Source organism: Prosopis cineraria, unplaced genomic scaffold (genome assembly GCF_029017545.1).
Source record: "Prosopis cineraria cultivar Desert tree isolate PC_DT_omini unplaced genomic scaffold, ASM2901754v1 PC10, whole genome shotgun sequence".
NCBI lineage: Eukaryota > Viridiplantae > Streptophyta > Magnoliopsida > Fabales > Fabaceae > Prosopis > Prosopis cineraria.
The window spans coordinates 14,626,367-14,650,735 of NW_026555341.1; the positions used below are offsets into that span (position 1 = coordinate 14,626,367).

At 30.8% G+C, this 24,369-nt stretch overlaps 2 pseudogenes; one reads left to right on the plus strand and one right to left on the minus strand.

Moving 5' to 3' along the window:
• The first annotated feature begins 12,194 nt into the window (after positions 1 to 12,194).
• On the plus strand, positions 12,195 to 17,159 carry LOC129322442 (peroxidase 21-like; annotated as a pseudogene).
• Positions 17,160 to 17,482: 323 nt separating this feature from the next.
• On the minus strand, positions 17,483 to 23,745 carry LOC129323224 (disease resistance protein RUN1-like; annotated as a pseudogene).
• Between the last annotated feature and the right edge of the window lie 624 nt (positions 23,746 to 24,369).

The following is a 24,369-nucleotide window of genomic DNA, read 5'->3' on the forward strand; positions in this document are numbered from 1 at the left end:
TTAATTTTATTTTTTTATATTTATTTTTATTAAATATTCTATAATAAATATAAAATTATTATTAATAGAGATACTTTTGAAAAAAAGGCAATGATTACATACTAAAGAATTAAAAATACTTTATATTTTTTAATATCCAACTCTTCAAAAAATTTTTTTATCTTTTTAACAAAGGGAGTAAATTCATATTTAAAATTTTATAATTTTAAATTTAAATTCTATTTTTAAAATTAACATAATTAAAAAATATTTTATTAATATTTAAACTGTAAAATTATAAAATTAGAAGATGAATTTATAAATTTTTAAAATTTAATACTTTAAATTTATTTTAAATATTTAATCTTCATAGGAACTATTTGTGGTTCACCTTTTCTTTTTCAACTAAAAGACATGTGGCCACATGCTGCCTTTCTTCATGAGACTAAATCAAACCCGGACGTTGCATGGATGATGATTAATTAAGATAAAATCAATAATTTTAGATATAATGTTTGGAATTAGTATCTGGACATTAGACATATGACACAAAAATAGAGAAAGAAATAAAAATTCATTTGAGAAATAATTAAAGTCTTATTAAAATTTATTTGAGTCAAACATCATGCAGCAAAACTAGGGATGTGATTAAAATTTATTTGAGAGAAATAATTAAATTATAACATGAATAATAAGTAGTTTGCCATTACACTTGCATAGGAAGATGAATCTCATGCACAGTAATTTTATTTAAGAGTGTGTTTGATTGAGAGAAGGGGAGGAATTTTAAGGAGGAAAGAAAAAGAGTTTGATGTTACCTATTTAATTCAAGTGGGGAGAAGAAGAAAAATCATTATATGTGAACAATTACCTTTGTTTTTATTAGAGTTGATATGTTGAAAAAGTATATCTACATGTATTGAACTTATCATAGAGGGCATTGGTCAGGTTATGATAAATTTTACCATTCTTCTCCCAATCCCCAATTTGGAGGGGAGGGTTTGGAGGATAAAAATTTTCCCTCCCCCCCTCCCTTCTCCTCCCCTTCAACTAAACACCCTCCTAAAAATATTGTCTCAATGCCCCTAATTAAAAGAAAATGTTTATCTTGGGTGTTATTTAAAAATAACACATACTTGGGTATCATTTAAAAATAATAATTTTATTTTATTAATTATCAAATGAAAAAACTATCTTTAATAACTCTAATTGAAAACTACATTAAAAAATCAAAAATAAACATAAATAAAATTTCTGAAATTTAATTCTCAACTTAATCTTTAAGTATGTTTATATTCTTCTATTCAAATAATTTTCATCAATTTTTTTTCTCTGTACAAGTAAAATAAATTCAAATAGCAAGTATGGAAAAATATTAAAGAGATCACTTAATTTTATAATTCAAGATTTAAGCAGTTAAAATTCAAAAGTTAAAGCTTTGTTAATAAATAAAATGATAATTATTAAACTTAATTAACCTCAAATAATATTAAAAAGCCTAAGTTAAAAGGGTAAAAAATATATAAAATTATAATTTATCAATAAACCAGCTTCTTTGCTAATCAATCATGCCTGTCAAGCTTAGATCATTAATACAGGAGCAGTTATACCTATAAAACTTTTAACAAATCACCACTTAACCTTAATCCCAATTAAAACAACTTAACGGTCATAATTTCTATATCAAAGAAAAAAAATAGGTGAATAAAAGTAAGGATCCTCATCCTGATGAGAATCCAGCTCATCATGGGAGAGGTCATCCCAACCATTCATTTCAGTATAAAATAATCTATGCTTTTTATTTTAAATTGATTTTTAGATATTTTAATATTTTTAAAAAATTATAAAAAAAATTAATATTAAATATATCTTGTCCAAAATATATGTGAATGCTCATCAGGGGAATAAAACACCATGATACTCATCAACTTATAAGATTTTGACTATAAAGATTTAATTTTTTTCTTATTTTTATTTATCAAAATAAGTATTTATATGTGGAAAAAAATAAGAATTTATAAAAAATTATATTTTTTTTAGTAAATTTATTCATCATGAATCAAGATAGTACATATTTAGCCTAGACAATCCAATTTAATATTAAATTTTTTTATAATTTTTACAAATAGACTGTTCAAATATGCTCTAAATAATACATGTTTAATCTAGACAGTCAAATTTAATATTAAAAATTTTTCATTTTTTTGTTTTGGACAATTCATATTTAATATTAATTTTTATATTTTTTATTTCAGTACAAACATATTAAAAATATCTAAAAATCACTTGAAAATGAAGGGCATGGATTATTTCATGCCCAAAATGAAGGCTAGGATGAGCTCTCCTAATGATGAGTTATCAAATGAGGATCTGTAAAAAAAAAAAAAAATTGAAAGAATGATGTTAACTCCTAGAATATTAAATTAATGATAGTCAAGTTTTAGACAAATTTTTTTAAAAAAATAAGTTAAAATATCGATTCGGATAATTACAAATCTAGAAGTTTTAATTATAAATAAATATTTAAATATCAAATGCAACTATTATATTATAATAAGAATTTATATTTGTAAGTTGTAATTATTTAAATTGATATTTACAATTTAACTTTTATAAAAAAATCTGACTGTCATTGATTCAATCTTTTGAAATCTAACTATAATTTTCCAGATTTTTTTTCTAATCTATCCTTGAATATGAAAAATTATGGAGATTAAACTTAATACTACATGCCATGTGCATTTTAATAATGTCAATCCTATTTAAGGGATGTGAACATTAGCAAGGGAGGGAAGAGTTAAGACAAGACAAGAGATAAAATCCAAGTGTTAGACGGAGAGCAACATATATTAGGCTAGTTGGGAACTTATTGTTTAATGCTGACCAGGGATTCTTCTTCATGATGTCGCATTTGCATGTATCCTTTAGCTGAGTTTGGTATTATTGAATTGATAAGGTAGAAATAAAATTAAAAAGGAAATCCTAATCTAATTTGGCATGTAAGCCTTGCAATTTTCAAAAATTCTAATTCTGCTAAAAATGTTAGAATGTAATTCCATTATAATGATCATAGAATTGCTTCAATTCTTTGAAATTTATTTTAAACTCCACTACCCTCATCTTTTTTATCTGCTTATGATAGGGGAGGTTTTTTAATTTTGAGAAGAAAGGACAATTTAATCTTCTTTTATTTTAAGTAACATATACTAATTAAAATTCCTCTTCATGTCAAATACATATTTAAAACTCAATTTCATTTTGATTTGATTCTGATTTTAATTTTATTAAAAACTCTTTTATTATATCAAACGGTGCTTTAAATATTTTGACTTTATGCAAGCGCTAGTAGCTGCCTCATTTTTCATTTTGTGATGAAGGCAGGGACAACACCTGAGGTTAACATCATGATCCCATGCCTTGTCATTCATTTTTTGCAGTTGCATAGCTTTACGTTTGCAAATAATTAAATTTCAAAATGAATGAAAGATATAAATAATTTTAATTTTTTTCAAAATCTGTGCAGATTGTTAAAATCTCATTCTAATAAAAATATATATTATTTTTTATCCTTAATTTTAATTATCAATAAACATTATGGTGAGTGAGAGATCAATTTAGACAAGAATTTAAATTAATAAATACAATGAATAAAATGAAAAAAAAAAATGTATACGTATCAAGTTTACTAGTACAAAATACAACTTTGACAAGAGCATTTTACAATAACTGTGGTTATAAATATAATGGGTTAAAATTCTTACGTTATAATGACAGGTCCACAATAAAACTATCGTGTTATTTATAACTTAAAATATATAGATCATTAATTAGTTCTATTATTATTAGTTATTAATATAAATAATATTAAATAAAATTATTTTTTAAATTTAATTTATAATATATAACGACATGTCTCTTGTGACTTGTCCCTAGATATTTCTATTAACGATAGGTACCTTTGGTACTTGTCGTTAATTGTTGAAAGCCATCAGCTCCTTTTAACATGTGTATATATAATAATTAATATATAAAATATTAATTAATATTTTAATTTTAATTATATCTGATATTTTTTTAACATTTAACGACATTTCTTTAATGAACTGTCGTGATTTTGTAATTAATTTGCGTTAATTAATGTATTAATATTTAAATAAATTTAATATTAATATTAATAATATTATTAATATAAATATTTTATTCATAACAGTTTTATTTATAGTAATATTATTTAATATTACAAGAAATTTATTATTAGTATTAGTATATTATCATTAGATATATATTATAGTAATTAGTTTATAGTATATTATATTATATTAACATATATATATATATATTTATAATTTATAATTATGTCATTGGACATATATTTTCAGAAAATATAATAAATAATAATTAATTTCAATATAAAATAATATTTTTTATTAAATGTAATATAATTAATATTAGTAATATTAACACTAGATAAATATTTAATATATAATTTATTTTAAATCATTACTTATTTAGTATTTAATAAAATAATATTAGATAAATAATACATGCACTTGAACCTTTAGCTAGTGTAATTGTTTTGGGTTCTATAAGTGAAGTCAATGCTCAAGTTTCAAAACAATAGGAAGTCTAACGATAGGTCCTTGATTGATTATCGTTTGATGATTTAATTATTTTGCATATAATGACATGTCCTGAAAGGCATTGTCGTTATATATGTACGCCAGCTTTATTGATATCTATTAAATGAAAAAAAAAAATTTTAAAAAATTTAATGATATCACGACAGGCCATAAATGGACTGTCATGATATCTATTAACAAAAATTTAAAAATTTAAATAACAATAGGCCATAAAAATGGCCTATCATAAAAGCTAAAAAAATTAGACATATAACGACATCCCTCTATGCCACAGTAGATGACACAAAAAAACTACATCTTTCTTTGTACATTGTGCTACATCACGCCTGTCATGCACCATGGCACACCTATTGTCATGACAGCACTTCAAGCTAATTTTTAGAGTGTGCTGTTCGTCATTCAATGTCCAATTCAAGCAATTCAAGAGTCCACACATGGCTTTTTAAGCCACTTAGCCATTGACACAGGTCTTATAACCAAATATTAATTTAATCGAAAGTTGCATACTCGGATATAAAATGGTACCTTTTCTTTCCAAAACAGCAACCAAGGTGTCCAAACTCACATACCAAATGCCAATAATCATAGAACTACTTGAACTAACTCAAATGAACCATAAACAACCTGTTTGCACAATTAAATCACAACAATAACATTTTACACTAGATTTGGCCATCAAAAACCCTGAATTCAAGAAAAATTCAAGGGGTAACAACAATACAGTAATCATTCTTATGGCCATTCATATACAAAAATCCACAAAACCAATACGTACACTAGTATCTCGACCTCTCACAACCATTACACCATAATTATAACATTTCAAGTCGAGATATCCACAGTATATAATAGAAATTCATACAAGTGATAAAAAAATAGCTTTGTGATCCTAAGTTGGTATAAACAAAAATAATTCGTTATAGAACCAAAAGAAAGACAAAATACAATACAAACACAAGTCTTCTTAATTCTCACAACACCTTCTTTTCCTTTGCCTTTATTTAAGTCTTTACCTAAAATATGAAACTATGGGATGAGTCAAGAACTTAGTAACTAAATAGTCTAATCAAACTACTTATGTAAGAACAAATAGTGAAATGTGAAGTAACACATAAAATACATAACAAGTTGTGTGTGTGTGTGTGTGTGTGTGTGTGTGTGTGTGAGATTATAAAATGATATGCATGATTAACACGTCACCATATACCTTCTTTATATCTTCTGATTGAATTTGTGGGCTAACAACTCAATAAAATCAAATTCATGTGACTGGATTGGTCCAAACTCACCAATCATGAGAGATAACCTTAGCCAAGAGTTCCTTCACCCACTATGGACCATAGATTTTTCCTGTCCATGAATACTAAGGGTAACAATGTCCAATTTATCTCACATAGTACTGAAACTTTCAAATAAATATAGAACTGTGCACTGGGGCCTCCACAATGCCAGTGTACCATATGGATTTTCAAACAATGTTCCCAACACTATACCAAGGTTAAATTCCACCCTCTCACAATAATCATGCCAAAACATATGCTCAATGAATACACACATAACCATAACATATAATTTTCATTAAGATGATTATTTTCATAAAAACCATAGAATTCACAAATACTTATACTTAAATATATAATTTAGTCTTCAAAATAAAAAATGTTCAAAACATGATTTTCCATTCCACTTCACATAAAGTTTCTAAATTCATAATCATTTCATATTAATATTATACTAATATAAAACAAAGGTATTAACTTTAATAACTACCATACAATTATCCAAACATACAAATAGAAAGTTTAAATAATCTGGTTATCTCAACCCTTTTGTCACTAAAAGGGATGTCTAGTCAAGATTTAGCTCCACACATGTCCACTAATATAAAAACACCCGATCAATATTTAATCTACAAGATTAAATATTTAATCATCAATCCATACACACTAATTAACCCCTTTTTAACACAATTTTGAGTACCTACTATACCTAAAACCTTAATTTAACACCATCAAATCTCCCAATGCACTCCATTAATCTCATTTAACACCCAATCACACCAATAACCTTAAATCTCTACCCATATTGCTCTCAATCTCCCAATTTTCACTTAGGATTCGTCCAAACCCTATTCAAAAACTCCAAATCACTACACAATCTATAGACATAGGTTTATAGGCTTGATTTAACTCTCTAAGACCTTAAATAAGATAATGGGTTTGGTTATAATCTATGACAAATAGAAATCAAGTCCCATATTGACCCAAACATATAAAAAAATTGCATAAAGGGAGAGGGAGAGATGTAGGAAGCTTACCTAAAGATGAATCTTGCCCCAAATGCTTCTAAATAGCTCCTAATTTCAAGCCTTAACAACCAAGAGTTGTCCACAGTTGTCCTCTTGCATTTCCTCTTTCCCTCTTCTGTTTTTTTCTGTCTAATTCGTGAATCTAATATGTGCAAATTTTTTCACATCCGCTATAACACATGGTGCATCCGCCATAATGGATGGTACAAAGAGTCTCAAACATGTTTTGGACCTCTCTCTATGCTATGGTCTGCTTGAACTCTAACCTTGCCCTCTTCTAAGGCTATCCAATGATCTAATAACTACATTAGTCTTTCAAAAACATCATTAATCTAAAATTCACTTAAATTTACCAATTTATCCTTCTAAAGAACTTGAAATTTTAAGATTTGAAATCTAAGATGTTACAAGTTAGGTGTTCTCCATGCACAACTACAAAACTTCATGGAGAGAAAAAGTACAGTGATTGCTGAACGGGTAAATGACTCTTTTACATTAATAAATAACTCTTGTGCATTAATGATTTTATTATTGTTTATAGGTGGGACAATGACTTCTTAGGTGTTCATTCATTTTGCATAACTAATAGTATAGAAGAATATGTTGCAACATTGATCTATTAAAAAATATCTAATATGAAATTACATTACGTGTTGTCAATAGTATATGCTTAGGTTATTATTATGCTATGAGTAATTGTTAATACACTATATTGTGCAAGTTGACTCGTAAGATGACAAGTTTTTCTAAAAAACATATAATATATTATGTTTTTTTATATAAGGAGACATTTTATAGATGATGCCCAAGAATCTAGTACAAGATTGATTTATTGAAAAATTTATGTTATGGAATAATATTGCATGTTGTCAATAGTAGATGCTTGTATTGTCATTGTGCTATATGTAGTTATCAATACACTATGTATAGTGCAAGTTGACTTGTAAGATGGCAAGTGTAAAATCTAATAGCAAGTTATAAAACTCCTTACTTAAACACAGTTAATCTCCATAAACCAAGATAATCGATGGTCTAATCCTAAAGGACTACCGTGTTTAATAAATATAGTAAATAGGAAACCTAAGTTTTCATAATATAAAACACTCCCATATACTTCTATCATTTACAAATTAGAGTTTTAGGCATATGTAGAAGCATGAGATTCAAAACAAGTTAATGCATTTGTAAAACAAAAAAGGACATTTTCTGGCCAAAAACAGCATGCGTGTCGTGGCATGCTAGAAACACGTCATGGTGTGTTGCTCTCTGCGTCATGCATAGTAGACGTACGTGCCATATACCGTGGCACACTACATGTTTCATGACATAACAAAGCTGTCAAATGATAACACCTGGGACAAACTTCTAACATGTTTCATTTCTCCATCTAACTTCTGATTGAGGTGATCTAGGTATTTACAGTGAGCTTTTTCCTAACTCTAACTAATGGCACTGATTCCATAATTAAATCATTTTTCCAATAAAAGTTGGACACCTAATACAAAACTCACTTTTTTTTGTATAAATACACAAATTGGGTTTCTAAGCCATAACACAAGTGCCAAAAGCCTACGCCTACTCTTAGACCATACATAATGAACTAATAAGGACTCGTGTGACACACCATAGACTAATAAACACATGTCCCTTAACTGACAAAAACATAAGGGGGTTAACTTTGCATATACCAACAAAATAATCATTCATACCATTCAATTACATAACACCCTATTTGCACTAGTATTTTGACCTTATTTAGCTTTACAATCACATCATAACTAGCCTATGACACAAAATACACATACAGATAATTTCAATAATAGTACAAGTAGTCTAAAAATGATTCATATGATATCCTAGTTGGAAAATAACTTCAAAAATACACATAACCCAAAATAATATGAGGCCTACTATTAGGATTTACACAGAACCATAAGCCTTCTATCATTTTTCCTAATTCCAGTCTAATGAGCTAGGCTTGTAATATTGAGAAATGAGGGGTGAGTACAACCACTCAGTAACCAAAGTCAATCTAGCCTATATAATTGCATATTAATCAATTATAAATGTAAATGGTAATAAATAATTTCACAAACATCATATGCATATAATTCAAGTCTAGCCTCGATTACAAAACTAACAACCATTTAGTCAGGCATAATAGTATATCATCACATATATTCTAAGTATGCACATACTAGGGTTGCAATAATAACAACCATATGCCCTTAATGAAAAACACATTGGACCATAATGATAACAACCATGTGGCTGGAAATAGAAATGTATGATTTATGCCAACCTTATACCCTCTTGATACCTTCAACATAAAACTAGTAGATATTCAGTGGCTACATCCACAACTCAAACTAATGTAGCATTCCACTAGTGAGGAGCTACCAAGCCAGGGCTAACCCACTCACTTGTGATTCATAATTTTCTCCAATATTAACAAATGTGGAGTATCGTACCCTTAATCTAGTCTCCTCATGAATTAGTAAAGATTAGTTAAGTTTGAGTCCCTTGAAGAATAAGTAGGACAGTCCTTTATCATCCATGGGACACTGACTACCTTTTGATTTCAACAGTCGGTGCTAAAGCTAGATTTTGATTCCAAATGTAAGTCACCATTACCATGCAGATTTTATACTACTACTCATCTTCTCAGGCAAACTCTCACTATAATGATCATGCTATGCACACATTAATGCCTAGAATGCAAAACCATTAACAATCTTCACATTCTAACACATTCACCATAAGATATATCCATCATGCTCCATAAACCTTATCAAATGCCACAAATCCTATGATATTCATAATCACACATCTACATATGCATGTTTTTATTTAATGACATGATTAATACATGCAAGATGCACTTATCACATTTGTCATTTCATCAATAAATAACCATACATATCACAACAACTTGCCAAGCTTTGCATTAAACTTGATCATACACTAATAATAAGTTTTCAAACAAATTAATTCAATAATTAATTAGCTAACAAACAATTATCCAAGCTAAATCTTTCCCCAATTACCTCAAATTTTTAAGAGGTTAAAGGTTTACCTTTTAAAACACAAACTTCCAAAGCTTATTCTGAAGCTTGAATGGTGCCAAGTTGGTTAGTTTACAATCCAATCACAAGGATAATCATTATACCCTTATTTAGATAATTTTTACCCTTTAACTCAACAATCTTCTTTTACCAAAATCACAAATTCACTACCAATCTTACCCATTAGGTCTACTAAGTTTCTTTAGCTCACATTATCATTAATGACCAATCAAACCATCATTAATAACTATTGAACACTCCTAACAACTCTCATAATGACATATTTTCGGGCATTAATAGCCCTCACCAACCAACAACTTGTAAAAACAATAATACTAGATTAAAATAACCTAAACAACTATCATTAACTCTATTCTAGCTAATGGATTCAGACTCATAACTCATATGGACCGAAAATTATCATTTCACTTCAAATCCCAACTCTAATATAGAGAAAATACAAGGAGAATAGAAGTAGAGGGCATATCAAACTTACCTTTAATGTTAGGAGGCTTCAAAATATCCCCAAGGGTCCTCAAACTTGTGCCCTAATAGAGGTCTGCTCCTTGTTTTCTATTTCTTTCTCTTCTAATTTTCAAGTCTGATTCATGTGCAACTTATTAAAAAAATTGACCATCTGCCATGGTGTATGGCACGGAGAGGCCCTTCCTTATTGCTTGTCCTCTGTGCACCGCGGCAGACGTGCTACATGCCGCGGCATGTGGCACAGAGTTTCCTTTTTCAACTTTTCTTACCTTTTGATTCTCAATTGTCCCGATTCCACTTCAAATTGAAAATTAGGGCTGAAATCAAGACCAAACACACTTATTAGACCTTTCTGGCCACACACTTCATTAATGAACTCAATTACTCTATTTTTACTTAACTTAATACTAATTAATTTTCTAGGATGTTACAGTAATTTATTTTAAAAAAACATATTTTTCCCATATAAGGGGACATTTTGAAATTTATGACTAAGGAAAAATGCAATGTATGGGGAGAGTGTAAGAACAAGAACAATAAAGGAAGAGACAACATATAAAGAGTTGACAATAATGATATCATCAATTATAAGGGATGAAAGCAATAAAATCCAATTAAAATTCATAGTCAACATTAACACAAGCACACTGGTAGATATAGTTGATGATGGAATAAAATATCTGATCAAGTACAATAAACAAATTAAACATGTGTATGTAATTGCAAATAAGAATGACACTTGCCTTAACAAGGGCAAGAGGAGGTTATAAGATATACACATGTACATAGCCACATATATATACTCTCTCTTATCAATTTCAAACTTGTTAAGAAATGGTAGGTGTATCTTTGAAATTGTTAGGAAATATCTAATTCTGTCGCTTGGCCATTCTTAACAATTAATAATCATAATAAATTGTTGTCTAAGAATTAAAATGATAACAAATAAAAAGGAATAGCATAATTGAAAAAAATAGTCAATCATATGATTAATTAAGATGTTATTTAAAATTGATGGTCATTTTTATAAGTTAATTTACATAAAAAAAATCATTAATTACTTTCTTCCAATTTTATCTTTTTCATAATTTTCTATGCATTTAATAAGATTAAATTGAAAACAATAAGTGAAAGGTATGACAAAGAGATGTTGAAAATCAATAGAATGATTTTCAACATAATGCACATAGGATAGTAAAAGACTTGTATCATTGATGATCAATTAAAAAAGTCTGTAGGCATCAAGACCTCTTTTTACCATAAGAGGCACTTCTTCCCACAATATATAAAAATGAAGGTACATAAATTCTCAATACTCTTTTTTAATTCACTAAAAACGAAGAGATCTATAAGTAGAATGAATAATATAAATTTTTTAAAATAACACTATATAATAGAGAAAGGCTAGAGGAGATCATTGCATATATGCACGACTTCATTAAGAAATTTTAACATGCCCTTTACAAGTTGATAACGTATAGCTTATATCTCTAACAATGGGCTCACAATAGGATAACAAATCTCATATATTAGTTTACCTTAGTCAAAGCTTGCATTATGAAGGAGCCAAAGGGTTGGTATATAACGCCCTGTTAAATGGGGGTTATATATGTAAAGAAGCAATATATAATTTCCATATTCTCCCATCATTCTTAACCCTCCTTTTTCCTCGAATGTGGCTTCTATCTCATGTGCATGCATGTGTTTGATGAATGAATGCAGTCATGTGATGCATCGCTGCTGTGAACGAGTAAGCACGGCGTCATATCGGAGCAGGCGTCACCCAGAAGCTTTAGCATGAGAAACTTCAAGTACGTCAACACCATCAAAGAGGCTCTTGAGCAAGAATGCCCCTCCACTGTGTCTTGCGCTGACATCGTTGCTCTCTCTGCCAGAGATGGCATCGTCCTGGCATCTTTCTGACTTTATCTATATATACATGCATGTTTAGCCATCGATTCACCAAGTATATCATTAATTAAAAGTTGAGTTGTATTTGTCAATAAACAGTCGGGGGGTCCACGCATTGAAATGAAGACGGGAAGTAGGGACAGCAAGCAAAACTATTTAGGATAAGTTTGCTTTTCAATTTGTTAAAAGTTCGTTCAGTAAAAATTAATTTAATAAAAATTAATTATTATAATAAAATTTATATTTAAATATATTTTTTAAAAATTAATTTGATAAATTGAAAGTTGTTTAATTTGTAACAGTAAAATGTGCATTTAAATATACAATTATCAAAAAGGATATTGATTTATAATAATTTATAATTTTTATTATACAAATGTAATATATTCAAATATTTAAAAAATATAATAAAGATTATAAATAACATAAATTTTGATTTATAATGCTAAAAATTTAATCTCTAATTATTTATATTTTTTAATTTGTAATTTTAAAAGATGTAATAAAGATTTGTAATTTTTATTATACATTAATGTTAAAAATTAACATGATTAATTACTCAATTTATAATACTAAAAAAATTGATACCTAATTATTATTATTAAAATAATAATTATATTTTTAATGAATTAACTATTTTTTAAATAAAAAAATAAGAGATTAAACTTAGGGTAGTATGGTCAAATAATATTCTATTTTTAAATTCACTTTTCAAAAATTTTAAATAGTTATATTTCAGAAATTCACTTTCAGTTACTATTTGAATGTACTTTTAGGATGTGTTTTTCTATAAAATATTCTACTCAAATAATTTTTAACTTTCTAAAAATAAAATTTTACTTTTTAAATATAAAATGAAAGAAAATCAAACGGATCCTTAATAGTAGAAGACTTCATCCCTAACCATGACGACTCCATTTCCTTAGTGCTTTCTCGTTTTCAATCCATCGGCGTTGACGTTGAAGCCACGGTCACTCTTTTAGGTACTTTCCCACATCACACATTCATTAACTCCTAATAACTTTCAACAATCACCCATAAACCTAACGTGGGCCTACGTTGTGTGATTAAATTTTGTCAAGCATATTTCAAGCGGTCGCTCGGTGGGCAGAGTTCATTGCGTGAATATGGTGGACAGGCTATGCCCAACCATGGATCCGACGTTGGACCCTGAACATGCGGCGCACCTGAAATGCAGGTGCCTAACTCCGAACCCGGATCCGAAGGCTGTTCTGTATGTGAGGAACGATCTCGACAACCCCATAGTGATTGATAACCAGTACCACAAACATATTTTGGCGAACAAGGGTCTTTTCCACATGGATTCAGAGCTAGCGACTGATCCCTTTGTGCAGAAGCTGGCTTCTAATAATGAATATTTCCTCCAGTATTCGTTCATCAAACACATGCATGCACATAAAATAGGACCGGGCTGACCTATTTTCCCAACAATATATGTATTGTTTCTTTACATACAATCAAAATATGTTTAGTCATCTTTTTGGAAATTTCTTGGGCATTCCTTATAAGTGTGAGAGAAGGAAATTTTGTACATACACAAAAAATATACCAGCATAATCCCTAGTATAATACATCAAAAAGGTCCCACATATACTCCTAATTTTCTAAAATATCTAAATGTGTCCATTGGGCATACTTGGAGGCATCGTCTGCATTAGAGCAGGCTGCATATAAAAAGGTGGTAGTGGCGAAGGCATAAACGAAGGTGGCAATTACATAAATGGTGACCGCGACTGCATAAACAATGAAGGTAGCAGCAAGAAGAGTGGTGGCAGTGGCGATGACGACATGACAAGTAAGGGGGTGGCTAAAGTCAGTATTAACGAGGGTACTAATGGTAGTGGGGAGAGTGAAGGGTGTAATGAATGGGAGGGCGCGAGAGGTACTACATGGAGGATCCTAGATGGTTTTAGAGTGACTGTGAGTGTCCACTATCAGTCAAGCTAGTCCATAATTTGGCATTATGATTGCTATCCAGTTTATTTCTATGACAATCCTCTCTATTGGCATATGGACACATTATGAAATGAAAGTAAGCAAATAAGAATTTTTTACTTAAAACTCTCAATAAAATCTTATTTAAGAACTAATGATAGTCTAGCTGCTTTGAGTGTAGAAAATATTTTTTTTTACTACTAATAAGTCAAATGCATAACATACTATAACGGAACTAATTAATTACATTAGTCAATAGTATTAAAACAATTGTTAAATAATTAGAAATGAATATTTCTATTTCAAGGATATTTTATCTTGAGAAACTGTACTAGGATATTCCCTAGAGTGAATCTATAAAACAATTTCGTTTACTTGGATCTTCTTCTCAATTAGAAATTTTATTAGATTTATCCCGTAGTTTCTTTCATAAAAGAAATTCCCTTGAGGAAAAAAAAAATGTACGCACACATATATCATAATAATAATTTTAAGGGTCTTTTGTATATATAACCTATTTTATATGATTAAGCTAAATAAATAACCCAATATTTATTATATTTTATATTATGATTGATTTATTATATTTATAAATTATATACCCTTATATATTAATGATAAATTTTTTATAAACTTTTAAAATTTTAATGATAAATCTTTTATATATCAATGATAAATTTTTTATATATTAATGTAAACCAACCATATTCTCACATTTTTAAAAATTTGATCAATATTTTATGGGCATAAGATATTTTTTTCTTTTACCAGTGGATCAATTTATCCTAATTTTAATCATAACAATCATAATACCATAAATAAATATTGACACAATAAGTAAACAATTATTACTATAACTAAACAGGAATAACAATGAATATATATATATAACTAATAAATAATTACGAAAAGAAATAAATATTAATTTATTAATTAAAAGAAATTTAAGGAGGTAATATATGATTTAAATAACTATAGCTAATACTGGAGCATGAATATTAATGCCCGTGCACATATATAAATATCTAACAATTATAAGAAAAAATCAATATTAATTATTTATCTAAAAAAATAATTGATATAAATAAATTTAAATATACTGTGGAATAGAAAACAAACTATTAATAACAATGTGTGTATATACATATATGACTAGCAATTATAGAAAGGAATAAATATGAATTATTACACTAACTAAGTAAATAAATAATTATTACATAAAACTAAAACAATATGTATATGTAACAAACACTTATAGAAAGAAACAGATATGAATTATTAGTCTAGATGAGTAACTATAAGTAAATAAATAATAATTTTTATCAATTATTAAAAGGAGAATTACATATATGTCTCACATAAAAGAATTAATTATTATAAAATTTATTGATAATTAAATTAAAGTTACTAACAATATAATGTGTTATTATTTTTTTTAGTTAAGTTGTTAACTAACTTTATAATAATTAATTTTTTATGTCATATTTTAATGTAATTTTTTAATTATAAAAAGTATATAACTAATATAGAAAGCATAAATTATTACTAAAATCTCTAACGTGTGAACGCGATGTGCGTGTTATTTGTCCTTTTCTCTCATACCTCTTCTCTCTCTCTCATGGATCACGTGAAAGGGTACGAAGAAATTTTATTTTTATTCAAGCTAAGAGTGTGCGCAGTTTAGGAATATAATACATCTAGGAGCATTAAAATAATCAAAGAGAAATATCTAAGTCAAATTTTAATAAAAATTAAATAATGATATTGGAAAAGAATAAATACATTATTTAATATAATTAAAAGGCAGGGAAAGATTTAAGAAAAAATTTTAAAATATTTCCTTTTTTAGGCTTCTCTCGAAATCTTGTTTGTTTTACTTTCACTCTCTCCCTCTCTGTTTTTTTTTGGAGTCCTCATCAAAAGGGTCCCTCAGCTATGTATGGACAACAAAGTTGAGAACAAGTGGTAGGGAAGCTTCTGACACCATTTTCCCACTGTAATGTTAATTGCCCGACTCATCCGGATCCGTTACTTTTGTTTATTTTTTTTGAAAAATTAATTTTTTAATTATCTAATTTTTAATTCACTTATAACTCAATCCCGACTTGTTGTAATTTAATTTTTTAATTATGACTCACTTATGATTCAATCCCTCAATTTTTGAATCACTTACAAATTAGTTCTTTAACTTTTGTTAATTTTTTTCATGTTAACTTATATCACATCAATGAGTAAGAGAAGTATATTTTAAAATAATAAAATAAGCATTTTTTATTCCTCTTATTTGATAAAAAAATTTTAAAAAATTAAAATATAAGGATCGAGTTATAGGTTAATCAAAAATTGAGGGATTGAGTCGCAACGAGTTATAATTAAGAGATTGAGTCGTAACGAGTCATAATTAAAAAATTAAATTATAAGTGAATTAAAAATTAAAGAACTAAATAATTAATTTTTTTAATATAAATTCTTTATTGCCACGTGCAGACGGCTTTCCTTTAAAAAAAAAAAAAGCTTTAACCCTCTCTCTTTCTTCCGCTTGCAGCCTTAGGATAAAAAAAATAAATAAATAAATAACTAAGTACATCTTTTGATATAAGACCTTAGTCTGAAATTGCACACATTACATCAATTACTCCCCTATTTTCGCCCTTTCCCATGTCATATATATATATATATATATTCTCCCTTTCCCGATGCGTCTTTCGCCATTCACAGTAACATTCTGGTTGTCATTGATGGTTGTTACAGGTCGCCGATGCTAAGACATTTACCGATAATGGGAAGGTTGAAAGAAGAAAGGATAAAAAATGAAAAAAAAAATGTGGAATAGAAACACGGAGCCAATTCTGCTGAAATTGAGTTCTACATGAAATTGAATTTTACCGTACCAAGCTAATTATTTTTTAAATTTTATTTTTATTTCCAATTCTAAGGTCAAACTTTCAGCATACCGAACAGGACCTTAAGACACAGAAATCGAGACATGATTTAATTTTGTTTCACGGTCGAAAAAGAAATAAATCAAATAATAAGTAATACATTAAATAATCTGCACGTAACAGAAAATTTATTAATATTGTAAAAGCGAGTTTTTTTTTTTTTTTTGGGTTTAGACCTGGGATATATACAAGACGATTTGACAGTGCCATGCTTTTATATCCAGTATATACATGATGGGTTTTCAGATCCCGAAGGCTCTTCTAACATCATAGCCGAAGGCAAATCTTACTAGCAGCAAGATCAACAAGAAAAGAAACAGTCTAATAATATAATAGAGAACATTGGACTTGCAGGGAATGGATGATGAGATTTTCTCTTCCCTCATTTCTTGTGTCTCCAATTGCTCCTGGCACTCATCATCTTCACTCTCAATTCCATCTTCAGAGCTTCCTTCTTCACAAGTGTTGAAAAACTCAGCCAATTTTTCTGACACAGATTGTAAGCTTCTGTCCAAAGTTTCTTCATCCCCACTATAATCGTCATCCCCTTCGAAGATCAAATGAAACCCACATTTTTTCAACTCTAAACCCTTATTCATAGGCGGGTTTAACCGATTCACACTAAATGTGTCACCATCTCGCAAGAAGGGCATGAGATGATGGTAATCTGGGAACCTGCAAAGGTGTATGTGTTCTTCATTCGTTGTTGGCAACCCACGCAAGTCCAATCCTGTAGTACATATATTTTTGCCAAGTTTAAGGACATCTAGTTTGATATCCACTACCCCAGGAAAATCTCGCGCTTCAGGTATATCATGGTTGATTGAAAGAATGATGCCTATAATTACACCTGTTAGTTCACGGTTTTTGGGCTTTGAAAAGCTTACAGTTTGCCCTGAAAACCATTTGGGTAATCTTGTTCCTGGCATGCTCAAATTTATTAAATTCCTCAGTGTAACCTGTCATCATGCAAGAAGTCAATTGACTAGTACGAAAAAAAAAATTTGATGAATCACAAATTAATCTGATTTATCCCTAAAATAAACATGAATGTATCCATATTTTTCATCTTCATTTATTTATTCATTGATGATGGGAGGGGGAAAGAGAGGGAAAGAATGAACCTTGGAAAATCTCTTGCGGATTGTGGAAGAGCATGCAATGCATCCACCCAAGTACAACCACTTCAGAGACTCCAACCGTTCAAGGCCAGGAATATCCACCAATTTTATACAGTTTGCGAGGTTCAGATCCTTTAAACTTTTTAAATTTGAAAGGTCATGAATGCTTTGTAAGGAACAACAGTTTGCAGCATCCAGTTTTGTCAAGCTCGAGGGAAGAGCAGGGAGAGAAACCAGCTCTGTGCAGTTCTGAAGAAAGAGTTCCCTGAGAACGGAAAGACCCGCCAAACTGGAAGGAAGGCTGTGAAATTTGTTTTGGCTTAGATTCAAAGTCTCCAAACACGATAACTTCTCAAAATCATCAGGAATTGACCCAGATATTTTCCAACCTCGAGCATCTAGATCATTCAGAAATATCATTTTGCAGAAAAAAGATGAGATTTCAGTAGAATCCTGAAGCAAGTTATCTTCAGACTTCTTGGCCATTTTCAAAGTCCTTAAGCTCGTAAGCTCACCAAAGCTTTCAGGTAATTCTGTCAGACCCGTTTCCTCCATCCGAAGATGGTACAAGGACTTCAAATGTCCTATAGAATTAGGAAGCCTTCTGAGCATTCTGCATCGGTCCAACCTTAAATGGACTAGATTTTCAAGCTTTCCGATGGACTCTGGTAGTTCTACAATGTTACCATTGAAAATGTTCCAGGTTGTAAGAGCTGTGAGGTTGCCAACCGATTTAGGTAGATATCTCATCTGGCAATTCCTCATTTCAAGCTTTTTGAGTAATGTCATATTTCCAATCTCACCTGGCAAATCTGTGATCACTGCCCCATCTAGCTGAAGCTCAACAATGGAAACCATAGACTTAATGGACTCAGGCAATTTATTCAGAAACTTACAGTTTCCTACTGATAGTTCTTTCAGATAAGACAATGATCCAACCGAAGAAGGAAGCTCTCCAATAGCACTACCAAAAAGCCAAAGCTTTGAAAGTGATACGAGATTTCCGATAGAATCAGGAATCCTAGTGAGAGATTCACAATGCATCAAACTGAGCTTCTCAAGGTTTTTTAAACGCCCTACAGAGTTGGGTAGTTCTTCTAATCCAGATTGGTCAAGAGACAGCTCTTGCAGAGAACACAAGAGTCCGATGTTGTCGGGTAGCCTTTTTAAGTTCTGGCAACCATTTAAATAAGAATTTCAAGTTTCTCAAGGTGAAAAATAGTCTCGGGCAGCTCTGCCAAAGCCGTGCGATCAGCAAGAAGTTTTCTCAGTGATTTCAAGTTGGTCAAGTTTTCTGGTAACGATTTCAACTTGAAGCAGTATGAGAGACAGAGGGTCTCCAAATTTTTCAGCCCAGATACATCCTTGGGTAACTCAGCAAGTTCCCTGCAAAGAGTCAGATTCAAATGACGAAGTGTAGTCAAATTGCTAATTGATTCATGAATCCTTCTCAGGTTAAAGCAGTTCTCGAGAACAATCTTCTCTAAACGTCGACACCCAGAGAGATCAGGAAGCGTTTCTAGGTTGTAGCAGTGGGACATGTTCATGACCATCATGTTCTCTGGCACCTGCAAGCCAACGTAATATGTTGTTATGATATTATAGAATTGATATAGTATCTTAGTTGTGGCTCACTGATTTGCATGTCAGATTTAACCCGCGTCACGCGGTAAAATAAAGGAAAAAAGAGAATTAAGTTTGATTCGTAATGAACATAGTCGACCACAGAAAAAGAAAATGAGAAGTTCGAAGAAAATTTTAAATAACGTTCTTAGAGTATTTTATATCATGTTTTCTTGCAAAACAATATTAGACAACTTTTTTTTAGGGGGGGGGGAACTATTGCGAGAATATAAAAAAATTACGCTTAGCATGTTCTTTATACTAAAAGCAACATCTTCTAATTTTTTATATTTTTTGTTGGTCCTAAATTTTTTTGCAAACCATCTGATATCTGAAACTACATTAGACTTTGACTAATCTAAATCTAAACCAGGTCGAGTCCTAATTACTAATTAGAGGTGACTCTTTCAAAAGTATTTCACACAAATTTAAACTTGAGACGTCATCATATAAAACAACATATCTATAAACTACACAGGAGTTTATTTTGCATGAATAATTTGAATGCAAGGATTTGTACCCTTCTCACTTTGATAATCCTTTTTAAGTTTCAATTTTTTTAAAATGTGACCCGTTAAGGTGTCCGTAATAATATCATGGCCCCTGTATTGCTGATCGTTAAATTTATAACCAATATAATCAGGATAATGAACTTGAGAATTGAAGCATGAACCAAACCTTGTAGCCTCCCCGATTCCACAAATTCTCAATCTTGCCGCGTGAGAGATCAAGGACAGCCAATTCTCGGAGCAAAAAATCAGAAGGCATGAATTTTAAAGGGCATCCTTTCCATTGTAACCACTTCAATTCTGGAGGGAAAGATTTGAACTTCCCTTCCAATCTCACATTATTGATCTGAAGCAGCACCAAGTTCACCATTGTTTCGAAGGACTTGGTTTGAAGCACTACAGCCTCTCCGTCTATCTCAACTCGTTGAAAATATTTCTCGTTCAACTGCTTAAGGAATGCTCGAGCATTTGCAAAACTCAAACCCCATTGAAGGTGTTTCCCAGAAATTACTTCATCCTTATGATCTTTAGTAGATCTTTCCTCTAAGTCTAGGACCATGCCTTGAATACTCCTCGTTCCCTACGGTATCGAAAGCAGCCAAATATTTAACAACATATATAAGGAATTGGTATTGTTATCAGAGGAGTGGAGAAGAAGCTATAAAAATCGCTAACACCAAAAATCTGAGGCACTTGTGTGAAATGCATGTCAGACATTATATATAATATTTAATGCATGTCAAGATTTTCCATTGGTCTGATATATGCACAGCATGCAATTTGAGAACGTATTACGACATTGTAGTATTTTATTGAACCAAATCTGATTAAGATAGTTGCAATATGATTAAATAATCTGACATGGCTGCCTTATAAAATTCTGTCTTTTCTTTTGTTTGTCTTAGTCACTCCTCCTGCCCGCAAAAGACAAGGAACGCGAGGACATGCATTCTTTTATTTTACCGAAACGTACAAACAACTATCACCATTTAACTTCAAATTCTTTTGGAAAAACTCAGCAACAGAATAGTGTAGTTATCTACATAAACACCCATTTATTTTAAAGCATAATTAATTATATACGCAGCGGTTAAATTTTTTTTTTTTTAAGAATCAAATTATAATGTTATTATAATCTTACAAAAAGCCATTTAATAACCGGAAAATCAATTAAGTTTCCTGCCTTAACAAGGATGATAATGGAGTGGCGAAGCACTTCGGCTCATACAGACATGCAAAAGGAATTTATCTTCAAACTAAGAGATCTTGTCCAGGATCCTTACCTTAAAATTCCTCAAAACAGCTAGAATTTCAGACCGATCCCACAATCTGCTACGCATGCCGGGATCGACAAGGTTTTCATCCACAACGATTTGCCTTCCCATGTCTCTAATTTGATCATGCATCCAAATCGTTTCGTCCTCTCTGATTTTGATCAAACACTTCTCTGTGAGATCTGTGATTGCTATCTCTCCCCTAAATCCACAACCTCTCAATATATCAATCACATCTTCTCGCTTCATACTCATCTGGACGAACAAACAAGCAATGTCGAGGAAGATGGATTTCTCTTGTTCATCTAACCCCTCATAACTGATCTTCAACACTTCCTGGAGATTCCCAGGTCGAGTCTGCTTCAGTTTCTCCACAGCATCAACCCATTCCTTTTCCCTTCTCTTACCAAATAACATTGAACCAAACACTTCCAGAGCCAAAGGCAATCTTCCTGTTAAAGAAACTATTTCCTTCGACAATTTCAAAAGATTTTTGTCCGCAGGTTCATTTCTCCTCATTGCATGGTAACTGAATAGTTCTAGCGACTCAGGCTCACCCAATACATGAACCTCGTACAAAACATTAACATGACGCTCAGGCCAAGCTTGTGTATTCCTTGAGGTGACTACTATGCGGCTTCCTTCATGGAACCATTCTCTTTTGACTATTAGAGTATCGAGCTGCTTCACATCATCCACATCATCCAGGATTATTAGACCTGGATATTCATCAACGATTCTTCTGAAAGCAGGAATGTTGTCACCAACCACTACTTGAGAGGAAATGTCACTGATAATTCTGTTTCTAAGAGAAATTAAACCTCCATCTTTGGATGAAACTTCTCTAACACTTGAAATGAAGCTGCGATGCTCAAAATGCACAACAAGTCTGTTAAAAAGAGCTTTTGCAAGGGTTGTCTTACCAACCCCACCCATCCCATACAATCCCAATACTCTTATGCCGTTGGATCTCATGTCTAACAACTCCAACAATTCTTCAATTCGAGCATCGAGTCCAACGGTAAATTCAGCAACACCCACCGGAGCATTACTCAGTTCTCTCAGAATCCTTGCCACTATAAGTTGAATTAGGTCTTCTTTATTTCCACTATAACAGTAAATACAGTAAATCACTCAGTAAACACAGAATAGCGAAAACAGAGAATGGTAGGTAGTTGCAATGTAATTGTAAATAGATGAAACTACCTGGGATGCCGGAAAGGGAAGCCAGCAATTCCACCTATTTTCTTCATAGCTTCCCTCCATCTGCTAACCTCTTCTTTGCTCCTCTTGGCTTCGTGTTTCTTGAAATATTTTCTGAATGGACCCTCTTGTTTTCGCACTTGACTCGGGTCGACGTTGAAGAACACTGGCAGAATCAGTCTACCGCAGTCCCAAATCTTGGCAAGCTCCTCCAAACACCAATGAGAAGAAGCATATCTAGGGGAGAAGATGATGATCGAAGCGGCCGAGTCATCGATGGCTTCCAGCAGACTCGGTGCTATCTGGTCACCGCGATCCAATCCAACGTCGTCGAGGAAAACCCGAACGTCGCGAGATTGGAGGGCGTTGAAGAGGGGTTTGGTAAAGCAACGACGAGTATCCGCACCTCTAAAGCTCAGGAAGACGTCCCACCGGAGCCTGAATGCTCCTGGAGTCGAAGAAACCACCTCGCCGTCCGGTGACATCTCTGAGCAACGAATCTATATTGCTTTGTAGAGAGGGAAGGAGAGTGCTTCTCGAATGTTGAGGAGATTTTATAGAAGAGAAAGCAATTTCAGATTCTCTGTGCTTTACGCTATTAGGAGAGAAATCGATAGATTTGAAATGTAATTGCATCTCTGCTACCATTATCAACGGTTGTGACACGACGCTTCTTGTTCAGTCATGGACTCATGCGGCCAAACGTACGAGAAGGGAAAATTTGCCTCGAGACTGATGTTTAACAAATGACTAAGCAGGACACTTAAGAAACTTGGACTTCAAGTTGGTGTAATTTCTTTGGCCACAAAAAGTCAAAAACAAAAGCGCTGTCAAGTTTTTATATGTCAGAGAGATCTTAAAAATCTGAGCGGCCCTCCTTGCCACCTATGTGAAAATAAAATACTACAAGAACATATTTAATTATCTTTAATAATTTAATGGGATATTATTAATCTCATATATTAGTTGTTAAAACCTAAATTGATGATTGTTTATAAGAAACCAATACTTATATAATTAAATATGTACTATTATTTATAATCACTTGCTAATTTTAAATAGATTGATTTTAATTATATATGGTTACAAGTTAAAACTTGAATCAATTGTAACCAATTTTTTATAACCAATTTTTTTAAAAATATAAATTAGTTAATAATAATTATATTATAAATTATGAAACTAATACTTATATTGTGATCAAGAAAGGATATTATTAAAAAAAATATCATTAATAAAATTTTATTTTTTTATCAAAGTATCTTATATTTTAGAATATTAAATTTTTTTAAAAAATATTTTATAATTTAAACAGAGATAGATTTTTTAAAATCATCACTTATATTATAAAG